Genomic DNA, 12988 nt, shown 5'->3' on the forward strand with positions numbered 1-12988 from the left:
TACAGTAAACTATACTGTACTGTAGCTACTGCACTTGGCTACCGCGGTGATGAAACAAACTCCATTTCCCAACATGCAGCGCGCAATTACGTCACCCGGACGTGCTGTCTGTCTCGTTGACTTCCTGTTTAGCGGCTGCACAAAAATGCTGTTTTCTCCGGATTCTCTTCCTTTTTTCTTTTTTTCTCAAAACGGCAGCCTCTTCTACCGGCCGTAACACAAACACTGTGGCTTAGAATTGATAAAAAACGGTCCTGACTGAAAGAAAAGATTTTCGCGAAATAAACAGGACATACTTGGATTACATTTACTCGGATTACTTTTCTCGCCAGTACTTCGAAGGTAGGTAAAATGGCGGGTTGCCATGGGCACCAGCAAATTAAACGTCGATTAATTCTGGGCACCCGATGTGTTAATGGTACCAAAGGTATGCTATTGGCTGCCAACGGTCACATGCAACCACAGGGATATGCCGGAAATAAAGCACACAAAGAAGAATCATCACAAGCCTATGATCACAAGCCCCTCCTACAGCATACCCTGCTATAACATCAAATATAACGTAAACTGGACCATATTCTCACAAAACGCAAATCATGGTGATTAAAACAAGGCTTTAAACTAGCGACAGGAACCATAAAGTATTTATGACAATGTTTATTAACGTAAGAAAATCAAATGTAAAAGGTTCGGGGGACATGTTTCTTCTGGTGCCAGAACAGCGCAACTAGCGGCCAATCATAGGAACTTTCAGTTCCGTGTTTGCTTCATTTTAAATCGGAACAACTACACCCATGTGTACAGCACAGAGATGTCTGTGCATGCTGCCCATGGTCCTGACATAACTATAGGAGCTGTCCATGGTCCTGATGTAATTGTAGCTGCTGTCCATGGTCCTGAAGTAACTGTAGCTGATGTCTGGTCCTGATGTAACTGTAGCTGCTGTCCATGGTCCTGATGTAGCTGTAGCTGCTGTCCATGGTCCTGATGTAACTGTAGCTGCTGTCCATGGTCCTGATGTAACTGTAGCTGCTGTCCTGCTGTCCATGGCCCTGATGTAACTGTAGATGCTGTCTATGGTCCTGATGTAACTATAGGAGCTGTGCATGGTTCTGAGCTTGTAGATCTGCCATTTTCACAGAATATCCCCCCTCCCCCCTAGGATATAGACACCAATGGTTAAAAACCTAATGAAATTAAAAATTTGTTTTTCACACTTTTAGAGCATAACTGTGGCCATAATGAAGATATCAATAGATGCAAAAAAGGAAGGAAAATTGTGTATCCTTATGTCAAAAGTCTGAATTTAGTATGAAAACTTGCAGCTCATGTCTGTCTGTCTGTCTGTCTGTCTGTCTGTCTGTCTGTCTGTCTGTCTGTCTGTCACACCTCATGCTCCATATATGGGGTTGACATGATTTAACTGTTTTGTTAACATTAGATCCCTGATGTCATCAATACACGTCCTTGTCCCTTTTATGCCCTTAGGGCGTCTTACTAGTATTACTTCCTGTCAAAGGCAAATGTACTGCGTGATGACACAGGCAAACCCTTATGAATATAATAATATTGAATCATAATTTAATCACCTGTGCCTCTACCCGCACCTGATCTTCATTAGGGAAACACCCTTGGGCTGCCACATTCTTTACCCACCTCAAGATGATGGCCAGATGGTGCATCAACTCGTTTTAATAAACTTAAATGATACATTACATCAGGGGTCTTCAACAGGGGGTCCGGGACCCCTAGGGGGTCCTCAGAGTTACTACATGGGGTCCCCCAAAATCTTTGTGTGATACAAAAAAAAATGTCCCTCCTTTTTTATATTAACCACTTTAGACAAAAATAGCAGATCTACAAGCTCACAACGCCTTTCGCTGCGAGGCATTGTGAGCTTATACCGGTAGATCGGCCATTTTCGGCAAAGAGCTCTGGTGTAGAGGGGAAAAAGAGCAGACTGAAAGGTCAACATTGACATGAATCCAAAATTCACTGATGATTGTGCTGTCAAACAATGAAACTATGGAATATCTGAACAGGTTGTGGGGGACTGGGGTCCCTGCTTCTTCTCTCTCTCAACTAAGGGGTCCTTGGCCTGCAAACGTTGAAGACCCCTGCATTACATTATGTATCTGAAAACAGACATGGGTGTCAACAGTACCTTTCTCTCTTTCTCTCTCTCTCTCTCTCTCTCTCTCTCTCTCTCTCTCTCTCTCTCTGCATCACTGCTGCGCTCTATGGGCTGTGTGTGTGTGTGGGGTCGGGGGGGGGGGGGGGGGGGGGATAGACAGAGGGGGTGTGGGAATGTAAGCTGAGACTGTGATTGGTTAAGGCAACACGTGCCTCCGTTGAGCAATAGAGCCATTCCCTCTCTTTGAGTCTGTCTTTGATTGTGAACCTTGATTTGCATTTCACTGGTATTACAATAACGGCATGATGAGGTCGCGTTTGCGTTAAAAGGACTTAATCTGTGTGACAACGCACAGCGTAGCGCCGTACCTGTCAAAGGAAGGCTGAACGTTGTTCACAGGAGGACATTGAGTGGGTAAATTAAAACATGTTACAGTATGGCCGCGGGGTCGAGCTTTCCCCCGCTCTTTCTACGGTGGAAATCGTTACCCAATTAGCATGATAAAAGGTCGGAGTCGATGCAGGAGTAACGACGTCTGTATCAGAGAGCAGGGATGAAAAGGGAAAGAGAAAGCGGGGGTTTAGAGGATGGAAAATGCACCGGCAGCGCTTTCATTTGTTCTGCCTCCGCTTGACTGTTTGACCGACCTCCACCTAAATGCACACCGCCTTTATACCGCTATCTCCCTCCGTAACACCCCCATCGCCCCCCATAATACCCCATCTCCCTCCATAATACCCCCATCACCCTCCATAATACCCCCATCACCCCCATAATACCCCCACCACCCTCCTTAATACCCCCACCACCCTCCATAATACCCCCACCACCCTCCATAATACCCCCATCACCCTCCATAATACCCCCATCACCCTCCATAATACCCCCATCAACATCCATAACCCAATTGTTTTCAATGGAATAGGTGGTGAGCCTACCCCTAAATATGCAAATGAGAGGCCACCATTACAGAAAAAAAGGGGTCCACTAAAACCCCTTACTTTTTGAGCGGTGCTACCGCTCCTACATCTGACTTTGTCTGTTTGTACGTATGTATTTTAATTCATAAAAAACACACTGCGAAAGGGCCTTTCTGTGTGGAGTTTGCATGTTCTCCCTGTGTTCCCTATAGAGTAGGTACCCTCACAAAAGAACATGCAGTAATCCTGGTCTCCAGGGACGTGCTGGGCCCCTGATTCAGCCCGGGAAAAAGAGTTTGAGAGGCCCTCATTGCGCGCTATAGAGAGATCTCTCTCTCTCTCTATAGCGCTGCTGCTACTCAAAGATTTGCCATTTCAGATCATGACAAGTGATAAGCCAGTGGGCCAATTACATGAGTTATATTTCGTCATTGTCGGGTGGAAACCTTGTATGTCCAAAACCATTTTAAAAATGATTTAAACTAGTGAAAACAACCGATCTACAAGCACACAACGCCTCGCACCGCGAGGCGTTGTGTGCTTGTAGATCTGCTGTTTTCACTACTTTTGTGCGACAGCCTTGTATGATGAAGCAGGGCTTTGCTTTGCGAAAAAATTTACAAATTTGAAACTTGGAGATACGAGGTTTCTGCCCGACAGTGACAATTTACTTTGTTGGCCGCCCAGCCCCCAAAATGGAACGAAGGCCGACATTTTTTTTTTTCTTTCCTAATGGCCGGCCTGGACCAGCTGGGAATGAACCGGCCGTTCGGGAGTTGTCCCGCTTTTCCCAATGGCCAGCACGTCCCTGATGGTCTCTATACTGCTTCCCCTGGTCAGCCTGATGGAGGGGAAAGGAACTGGCGGTAATAACACGCTACCCGGGAAACTCCCCCCTGTGAGGTGAAAAGAAGGGGCTTGTTCGTTGCTCTCCTCAAAGTTATCTCGGCAGTTGCCACCAATGGTGTGTGAATGTGGGAAGTGATTATTATTCATTATTATATACACTTTATTTGTCTGTTTTGCTTGCTTTGTTATAGAGTTATTGAAGAATTCATAAAAAAAATAAAACCTCGGTTCGAAGTGAAGCGGTGAATTTTTATTCTATTTGTTCTAGAGCTATGAAATCTGTGTTCTAGATCTATACTTTCTATGTGCTTTAGTTCTATATGTTTATGAATTCTGAATGAATGAATGATTTTATCTGGAGGGCCAAATTGTCATGTGAAGCTTGACCAATCCTCAATTCTGCATGCACGGGACATGTACGCATAGAGCTATATATATATAATAATAATAATAGAGAGGGCAACTGATATCCCCGCCCGTCCACTTGCATTGAGTTGCTCACCCAGCGCATGAAGCGTACTTCCACGTTTGAAACGCCTCTGAAACGTGACGTAGTGGGTCAACTATTTGGCCTCTTAGCCAATCACGACGGTCGGGGAGCGAGAAACGGGGAGGCGGGGGTAGGGGGGGGCTATCTGCCTCAACTGAACTAACTGTTTGAATAGTTGACCCAACTGCCGTACCTCAAACGGCCACCATGTACTTTTTGCTTCAAAGCGCCCCCAGGGTTCTGGGGGCTTGCATGTACGGGACAGACAAAGCCTGTTCATTCTGGACTGGAATGACCATATATGGACATGTACGGGACACACAAAGCCACTCCTTGGAAGCGGCTTTTCACCGCTTCAAAAAAACTAAAAAGCATTTGGGGCCATTTTGTTAGACCGTTAACACATTTACAATTTTCCCTCTAACAATCACATTTTACAGAAACCCCAGCGGTCTACAAGGTTCCTGCCCCAGCAGCAACGACATGTGCATAATGCATCTATTCAATAATAAGTCCAGCTGAGCGGGACCTTACTGAGACATTGTTTTGAGTACAGCACTTTTACGTGTAAGCAATCTGGGAACCCATTCGGTTTTAAAAAAAGAAAACAAAATCTTAGTTATTTTGCCTTTTGGGGCACCACCTCCTTTTTTTGTGTAGAAAAGGGAACTTGGGTTGGCTCCTCCCCTTTCTTAGTCCACCTCCTCCCGTGTGCGTCTGTGGTTATTGCGACCGTCAGGGAGCAGTTTACTATGAAAACCTCCACCGGCCGTCCGTCCGTCCGTCCGTCCGTCCGTCCGTCCGTCCGTCACACGTCACACGTCACACCTTTGCCCTGCTCATATCTCCGCATCAGTATGACATCACACCACATGTGTACACAAACCTTTGTGTACGTTGCTGTGGCAACAGTCTGTTGTTGCTGGTCTGTTAGTGTACGTTAGCAACCACCTTAGCAACCATGGTTTTACCCTAGCAACCAACTGTTTACCCTAGCAACCAACTGTTTACCATAGCAACCATGTTTTTTTACCCTAGCAACCAACTGTTTACCATAGCAACCAGATACGCAGAGCAGGGATCTCCATATATGGGCATAAACAGGTGACATCACACTGATGTCAGATACTCAGAGCAGGGATTTCTCCATAATATATGGGCATAAAAGGGATTCTGTTAGGGATCTCCATATATGGGCATAAAAGGGATTCTGTTAGGGATCTCCATATATGGGCATACAAGGGATTCTGTTAGGGATCTCCATATATGGGCATAAAAGGGATTCTGTTAGGGATCTCCATATATGGGCATAACAGGGATTCTGTTAGGGATCTCCATATATGGGCATAAAAGGGATTCTGTTAGCTGTTAGTGATCTCCATATATGGGCATAAAAGGGATGCTGTTAGGGATCTCCATATATGGGCATAAAAGGGATTCTGTTAGGGATCTCCATATATGAGCATGAAAGGGATTCTGTTAGGGATCTCCATATATGGGCATAAAAGGGATTGTATCCCAGATGATGCCCTGTTAGGAGATCCACACTAACAGAATCCATATATGGTCCTACCGACAGCTGCTATAAGCCAACCCTGGCGATAAGGTCTGAGTCGAAGAAATGCTTCTTTCCTGGCAAGAATTGCCCCTTTATACTGTAGGGCTCGTTTGTGTATTGTATGACATCACGCCACATCATCGGCTGAGGACTGTGTGATGTCATCATATCTCCATATATGGAGACATAAGTTGCTCATGCCCAAATATGGGCTGGTGAGGTCAGACTTAGTGTGATGCGTAGGTTATCTCCATATATGGAGATTCAACTTCAATGAGTAACCATGGCAAACTGTCAACTGCCCGTATGTCTTGATAATTGGTAAAACAAACTTTTGGCCTATTTGTGGAGATAAGCGACCAACGGTCGCTTATCTCCCGATTAGGGAGTCTTACTGGTCTATCTATAAATGCGAGAAGTCTCTGCGTGTCTGTCTGTCTGTCTGTGTGTCTGTAATCCGCGTATCTCGAGAACCGTTCGTCGTCCCACCGGCTTCAGATTCGGCACGCGCGTTCCCCGCCGCGGCACGGAGTGCAGTGCCGGGTCTCGACCCGACCCGACGCGCGGTTTTCCCGAACCGGCGCGAAACGTTCGGAATCTCCTTATGCGGGGTTGATTGTTGACATCAGGCTGTTCCGGAGAAAATCGGCGCAAGCGCTGACTCATTGTGACATCACTAATAAAAGGCTGTGACATCACATACGCCACATGAGTCAACAACAAATCTCTGAATATCTCCATATATAGCAGATATGGGCATAAAATGGACGCAGAATCACAAAGATCTCCATATACGGGCATAAAGGGACACAGACAGACGGATACAGAGATCTCCATATACGGGCATAAAGGGACACAGACAGACGGATACAGAGATCTCCATAAATGGGCATAAAATGGACGCAAATGGCATATATGGGCATAAAATTTACGCAGAATCACAAAGATCTCCATATACGGGCATAAAGGGACACAGACAGACAGATACAGAGATCTCCATATATGGGCATGAAATGGACGCAAATAGACAGATATCTCCATATATGGGCATATATGGGCATAAAATGGACCCAGAACTATATCTGCAGTGATCTCCATATATGGACATAAAATGGACGCTGACAGACAGACAGATAACAGATATCTCCATATATGGGCATAAATGGACACAGGCAAACAGATGGTCAAAACGGGTCCTATGACAACAGGTATAATGGGGTTTGCATTAAAGGGTGGGGCATTCATTCCCTATTTACATCGTTCCCGAGTTGGCCAGGTCGCCGACTAGACGACTAACAACAACAACACTGTGTTTAGTGTTGTGTTTAGCCTACACTGTAGGCTGATAAATGGCTGTAGGCCCTACAGCCATATTTTGGTGTGACCACATTGGGCTTTTGAGTGTCTGGCTTTGAGTGTATGAGCAGGAATTCGTGTGTAGGAGCACGGATCTCCATGTATGGAGATAAAAGACGTCACGGACAGAACGGCCCATACAAGGAGATATGCACGTCTATAGTGTTTGATTTCTTCTCCATTGTGCAAATGGAGGTTTTCACTGTTTACAGTGAAAAGGTTTTCCTCCAGCGTAGATACGCTGGTGCCTCTTCAGGTTACATAACTGACTGAAACTCTTGTCACACTCTTTACAGTGAAAAGGTTTTTCTCCCGTGTGGATACGCTGGTGAATCATCAGTTGATCTGACCGTCTAAAAGCCTTGTCACACTGTTTACAATAGAAAGGTGTTTCTCCAGTGTGAATACTCTGGTGACTCTTCAGGTTACCGAACAGACTGAAACTCTTGTCACACTCTTTACAGTGAAAAGGTTTCTCTCCTGTGTGGATAGGCTGGTGATTCTTCAGTTGATCTAACCGACTAAAAGCCTTTTCACACTGTTTACAGATGAAAGGTTTTTCTCCTGTGTGGATACGCAGGTGTTGCCTCAGGATGCTTAACTGACTGAAACTCTTGTCACACTCCTTACAGTGATAAAGTCTTTCTCCAGTGTGGATGCGCTGGTGGCTCTTCATGTGACCTAACGTACTGAAACTCTTGTCACACTGTTTACAGATGTGAGTTCTCTTCCCTGTATAAGTCAGCTTATGTGTCTTCACTTCTCCTGGTTGAGTTAAAGCCTTGGTAAACCTTTGATGACTGTAAGATTCTGTGTCTCCTTGTTCCTGGCTGGTTACACTTTGGGTGATTGTCTGGAAGGATTCTTTGGGGATCTGTCCATTTATGGGCATTTGGCGATAGAGGTCATCATGGCTTGATTGAGATCTGAAGTATGTACCATTGGAATAGCGGAAAGTCTGGGAAGATTGAGACCACATTCCTTCCTGGAGATCATCAAATCTGCATCTATACATGGACTGTGATAGGGAGTTTTAAGTTCTGTTGGGTAATGGATGTATATAGTACATCCTCTCTCTGTCCCCCTATTTTTTCTACCTCCTTCTCTCTCAACACTGAGCACACACTATATTTTCTTCAAATCTTATACATGCTGAGCAGAGCTCTGGTCTGACCTCACTCGCAACACAACCGGTTGCCCTGCATGCCTGACAACACCGATGTGCGCAGGCTGCCGCCCCTCCATATTTGGGCTAGAGTCACCCCCATTCCTTAGGACTCGCGTCAGTGCAACCACACTTGTAATTTCCCAGAATTGCACCTTTCTAGTTGTAATTGATTGAATATTCAAAATAAGAGTTACAACTTAGTTGGTTCCAGTTCTACCTCTCAGAGAGAAGTTTCTCTGTTCATTTAGGGGAATTCTAGTCGCCTGCGGCCACCACCTAATGTGGGGTGCCCCAGGGCTCCATCATGGCACCTATGCTATTTTTATTTTATTTATTTTTTGCTGAACATAACATAGCCTTTCACTGTTGTGAGGATGATGTGCAAATCTATCTACCACTCTAAGTTAACTCAAATGATCCATTTCAGCCATTTCTCGACTGCCTGCAAGACTTAACTTATTAGTGATAAGGGCGAAGTGTGTGGACCCCTTAGCAGTACTAAACTGCTTTTTGTAATGGTGGCCTCTAAATTAGGGTGACCAGACGTCCCCGTTTGGCCGGGACTGTCTCGTTTTCAAGCTTGCGTGTCCCGGTGTTCCGACAAATATCTCTAAAACGCTAATATGTCCCGGTTTTCAACATTCACTACAAAATTGTCCCGGTTTTCGCCAGAATTAAAATAACAGTAGCTGTTTTCAGTGGTTGCATAGACATTTATCATGTTCTTTTCATGAGAACATGCTCACCTAACCAATCAGAAAACATGAACAAATTCATTGCGTGTCTGAATTCAATGCTGAGGCTGTTTGTCAATCACTCACTGCGTGTATGTGCACGTGCACGGTAACGTGCGCATTGCTTTTAGGGTCCCGGTTTTAGGCAACAGTGGTTCGCGTCCCAGTTTGAGCGGCTGAAAATATGGTCACCCTACTCTAAATTGCATATTTAGGAGTAAACTTACCACTAATTACATTAAAAATACCTTACACACATTGTTTGACCCTCAGAATATAAACATATCAAATGTATATATTGCTTTGTTATTGATTTATTACCGTTTTCAGATTCGGCACCCTTGAATGATGTAAAATGGTTCCCTCTAACAATCACATTTTCCAGAAATCCCAGCGGTCTACCAGGTTCCTGCCCGGCAGCAACGACATGCATAATACATCTATTCAATAATATTGTCAAGCAGTAAGTCCAGCTGAGTGGGACCTTACTGAGACATTGTTTTGAGTACAGCACTTTTACTTGTAAGCAATCTGGGAACCCATTTGTTTAAAAAAAAAAAAGAAAAAAAAATATATATTTTTGCCTATGGGGGCACCACCTCCTTTTTTTGTGTAGAAACAGGAACTCGGAGGGGGCACGGTGGCACAGTTTTGGTAGCGCTGTCGCCTCACAGCTAGAAGGTCCTGGGTTCGACTCCCGCCGGGGGACGCTGTGGGCACTGGGGGCGTGTTCCCTCCTCCGCGTCATCAGTGCCCACACGGCACACCCTAGGTGGGGTTGGAGAAAGGGTCTTTCTGTGTGGAGTTTGCATGTTCTCCCCGTGTCTCCTAGTGTAGATACCCTCACAAAAACATGCAGTAATCCTGGTCTCTATATTGCCTCCCCCTGGCCAGCCGGGGCGCCTGATGGAGGGGAAAGGAACTGGTTGGAATAACGTGTTCCTTCCACACGCTACGTCCAAACCGTGGAAATCCCTCCTGTCAGGTGAAAAGAAACAACTTGGACTACCCATGCATTGAAGGAAGCATGAGGTTTGTCCGTTGTCTCCCCAGGCGCGGCAGAGGGAGAGGGAGATCAGAGCCCAGGATTACATAGCTTAGGCAAATGGCACTGGGTGAAAAAATGGGTTACAAAATCATGGAATAAAAAAAAGGGAAAAAAAGAAACAGGAACTCGGGTTGGCTCCTCCCCTTTCTTAGTCCACTTCCTCCCAGGTGCGTCTGTGGTTATTACTAACAACAACAACAACAACAACACTGTGTTTAGAGCAGTGGTGCTGACAGGTCCTGCTGTTAGCAGACTCTGTCTTGAAAGATTAACTTGTATTGTAAGTAACAGCAGTATTTCTAGTTGCTGCATCACCTTCATAGCTCCGTCACCTCCCCCTCCACCCTCCACCCTCCATCCTCCCCCTCCACCCCCTCAGGTCCTCGCATCGACCGGTTCGCTCCACTGGAATCGATCCTGTGGGGGGGCGGATGTTTCTCCTAGGAATGTATCTTAACTAGACCCAACGGACTGCACACGGACGCTCGCACACACACACACACACACACACACACACACACACACACACACACACACACACACACACACACACACACACACACACACACACACACACACACGTGCGCGCAAGGAAGAGAAATTCCTCTCTGGGCAGATTCAGAATCCACTAGTACGTGATTAACCACGACAGGAAATGCTCCTCTTAGGGGAGAGAGAGAGAGAGAGACAGAGAGAGAGAGAGAGAGAGAGAGAGAGAGAGAGAGAGAGAGAGAGATTCTCTATCATTCATGCAGAGCGGTGTCCAACTCGTTATGTCTGGTTTCCACACAGCTGCGTGTGATATTAGGCAATATAGCCTCAGGAGGAAAACGCATTTGTTTTACAGATGAATCTAAATGATACTTATCCTATAATGAAATGATACTTATCCTATATTGAAATGATACTTATCCTATATTGGGGCAACTGACGGTATGTGGGTTGGTTGGACGTCACAAACGTAACTGGACTGCAGTCTGTTGAGGTGCCAACTTAGGCCTTGTGCACTCAGTCCTTTTCCGAAGAAAACGACAAGTGCGACCAGCAGAGAGCTTAAGTAGGGTGATGAGTGCTATCTGTATGTTTTTGTCGAGGTGCCTATTGACTGTAGTTTAAACAGCCATATGTAACTCCAGTTCCCAGCATCCTAAATGGCCCCAAACTTGGTAGGTGCTCTTAGACGGCCAATTGGGACAGGCTGGAATTGCTCAAGCCCTAATAGATCGCCTGGAAATCTACAGTATATGAAATCCAATTCTCTACATACCCAAGGCAAGTTGTGATGCTTTCTGAGCACTCTGTTGCACGTATTGTAGATCAAGTACCCCTGGTAGACCCCACTTTGTGACCCAATGCTGTTCCATCTCTCTCTCGCTCTCGCGCTCTCTCTCTCTCGCACCGCGAGGCGTTGTGTGCAGATCTGTGTGCTTGTAGATCTGCTGTTTTCACTGCTTTTGTGCGACGGCCTTGCATGATGATTGCGAAAGAACGTACACATTTGAAACTTGGAGATACAAGGTTTCCACCCGTCAACGACGATATGTTTTATTGACTGAATGGCCCACAAACACTCACCTGTAGCGATGGGGTGCCGGCCAATGAAATAAACAAATAATAAGCATAAACAAAATTTAAACCACGTGAATAACATAAACAATCATAAACATATATAATTCGCCAAATAATGTACCAAGTAATAAACTAACCAAGATGTAAAAGGCTTTCCAAAACAATAACTGAACTGCATTTCATCATCATCAAAGTAATGGTAGCCTGGGCTATATATGTACGGTATATGAGCTATTTGAACTTGTAAGATGTGGGTCATTCATCGATTCCCCCCCAAAATAGGGTACAAAGTGTGTTTATTATCAATTCAATATGGGACACATCACACATGGGACACATTTAGTTTCCAAGTAAGGGACAATTCCTTATATAAAGTGGTCAGTTGGCAACCCTAGTTACCCCCATATGGCTCTCCTCCCTTCAGCTAAGCTGCTTTCGACTGAACACACAACCTTGAACCAAAGCGTTGACGGAAAACATCACTAAGGCTTTGAAAAGGCAGAGCGGAACGTGTCCCATTCTCCCTAAAATGCCGGATTAACAGTGCTCTGTTAAAGGCCTGAGCAACTACACAAAGCACAGGCGGAAGGATAAGGAAAATAGTATGAAAGGAGAGAGAGAGAGAGAGAGTGACAGAGTGTGATAGATAGACTGAGAGAAAGAGAGGGATGATAGAATGTCAGAAAGAGACTAACAACATTATTGTTGCTACGTTATTATACTCACCCGTTGTATAATTAAAACTTTGGCAAGCACTCCGCTTAGAATGGTTGAACTGAGCTGAACTGAACTGAGTCTAATTGAATTGTATACGCACAAGCTTCCAGCGTCCCATGGGGCCTTGCGTGAATTATGGGCATGACTCTTCCTGTTGTCAGTGATTCGATGCATTTGAATGATCCATGTGAATGATCCATGTGTCAGTCTCTGTTTTAGTTTTTGTGTTTTCTTTTTTCTGCCATGTTCTTTTGTTCCCTGCCCCCCTTTCCCTAAGGGAAGGGGGGCAGTCTATGAGAGCCGGCGGCTGCACCAGCTTATGAACAAACATGTATTTCTGAACGCTTGAAACTGTAGTGTATTGTAACACTATCTGTAGTGTATTTCCGGAGAGTTCTGACATACATATTAGACTGAATTCGCTGTGAATATTTCTTAGCCTTGT

General features: G+C 45.2%; 1 protein-coding gene across 3 annotated transcripts in view; it reads left to right on the forward strand.

Annotated features, from left to right (window-relative positions):
* Positions 1 to 12988, forward strand: part of trpm3 (transient receptor potential cation channel, subfamily M, member 3) — a gene marked incomplete at both ends in the record, with an annotated part of 489702 nt that overhangs the window by 370458 nt on the left and 106256 nt on the right. The gene's annotated exons all lie outside the window — the stretch shown is intronic.

Source organism: Nannobrachium achirus, assembly GCF_963921795.1.
Source record: "Nannobrachium achirus genome assembly, chromosome: 12".
In the NCBI taxonomy this organism is placed as follows: Eukaryota; Metazoa; Chordata; class Actinopteri; order Myctophiformes; family Myctophidae; genus Nannobrachium; species Nannobrachium achirus.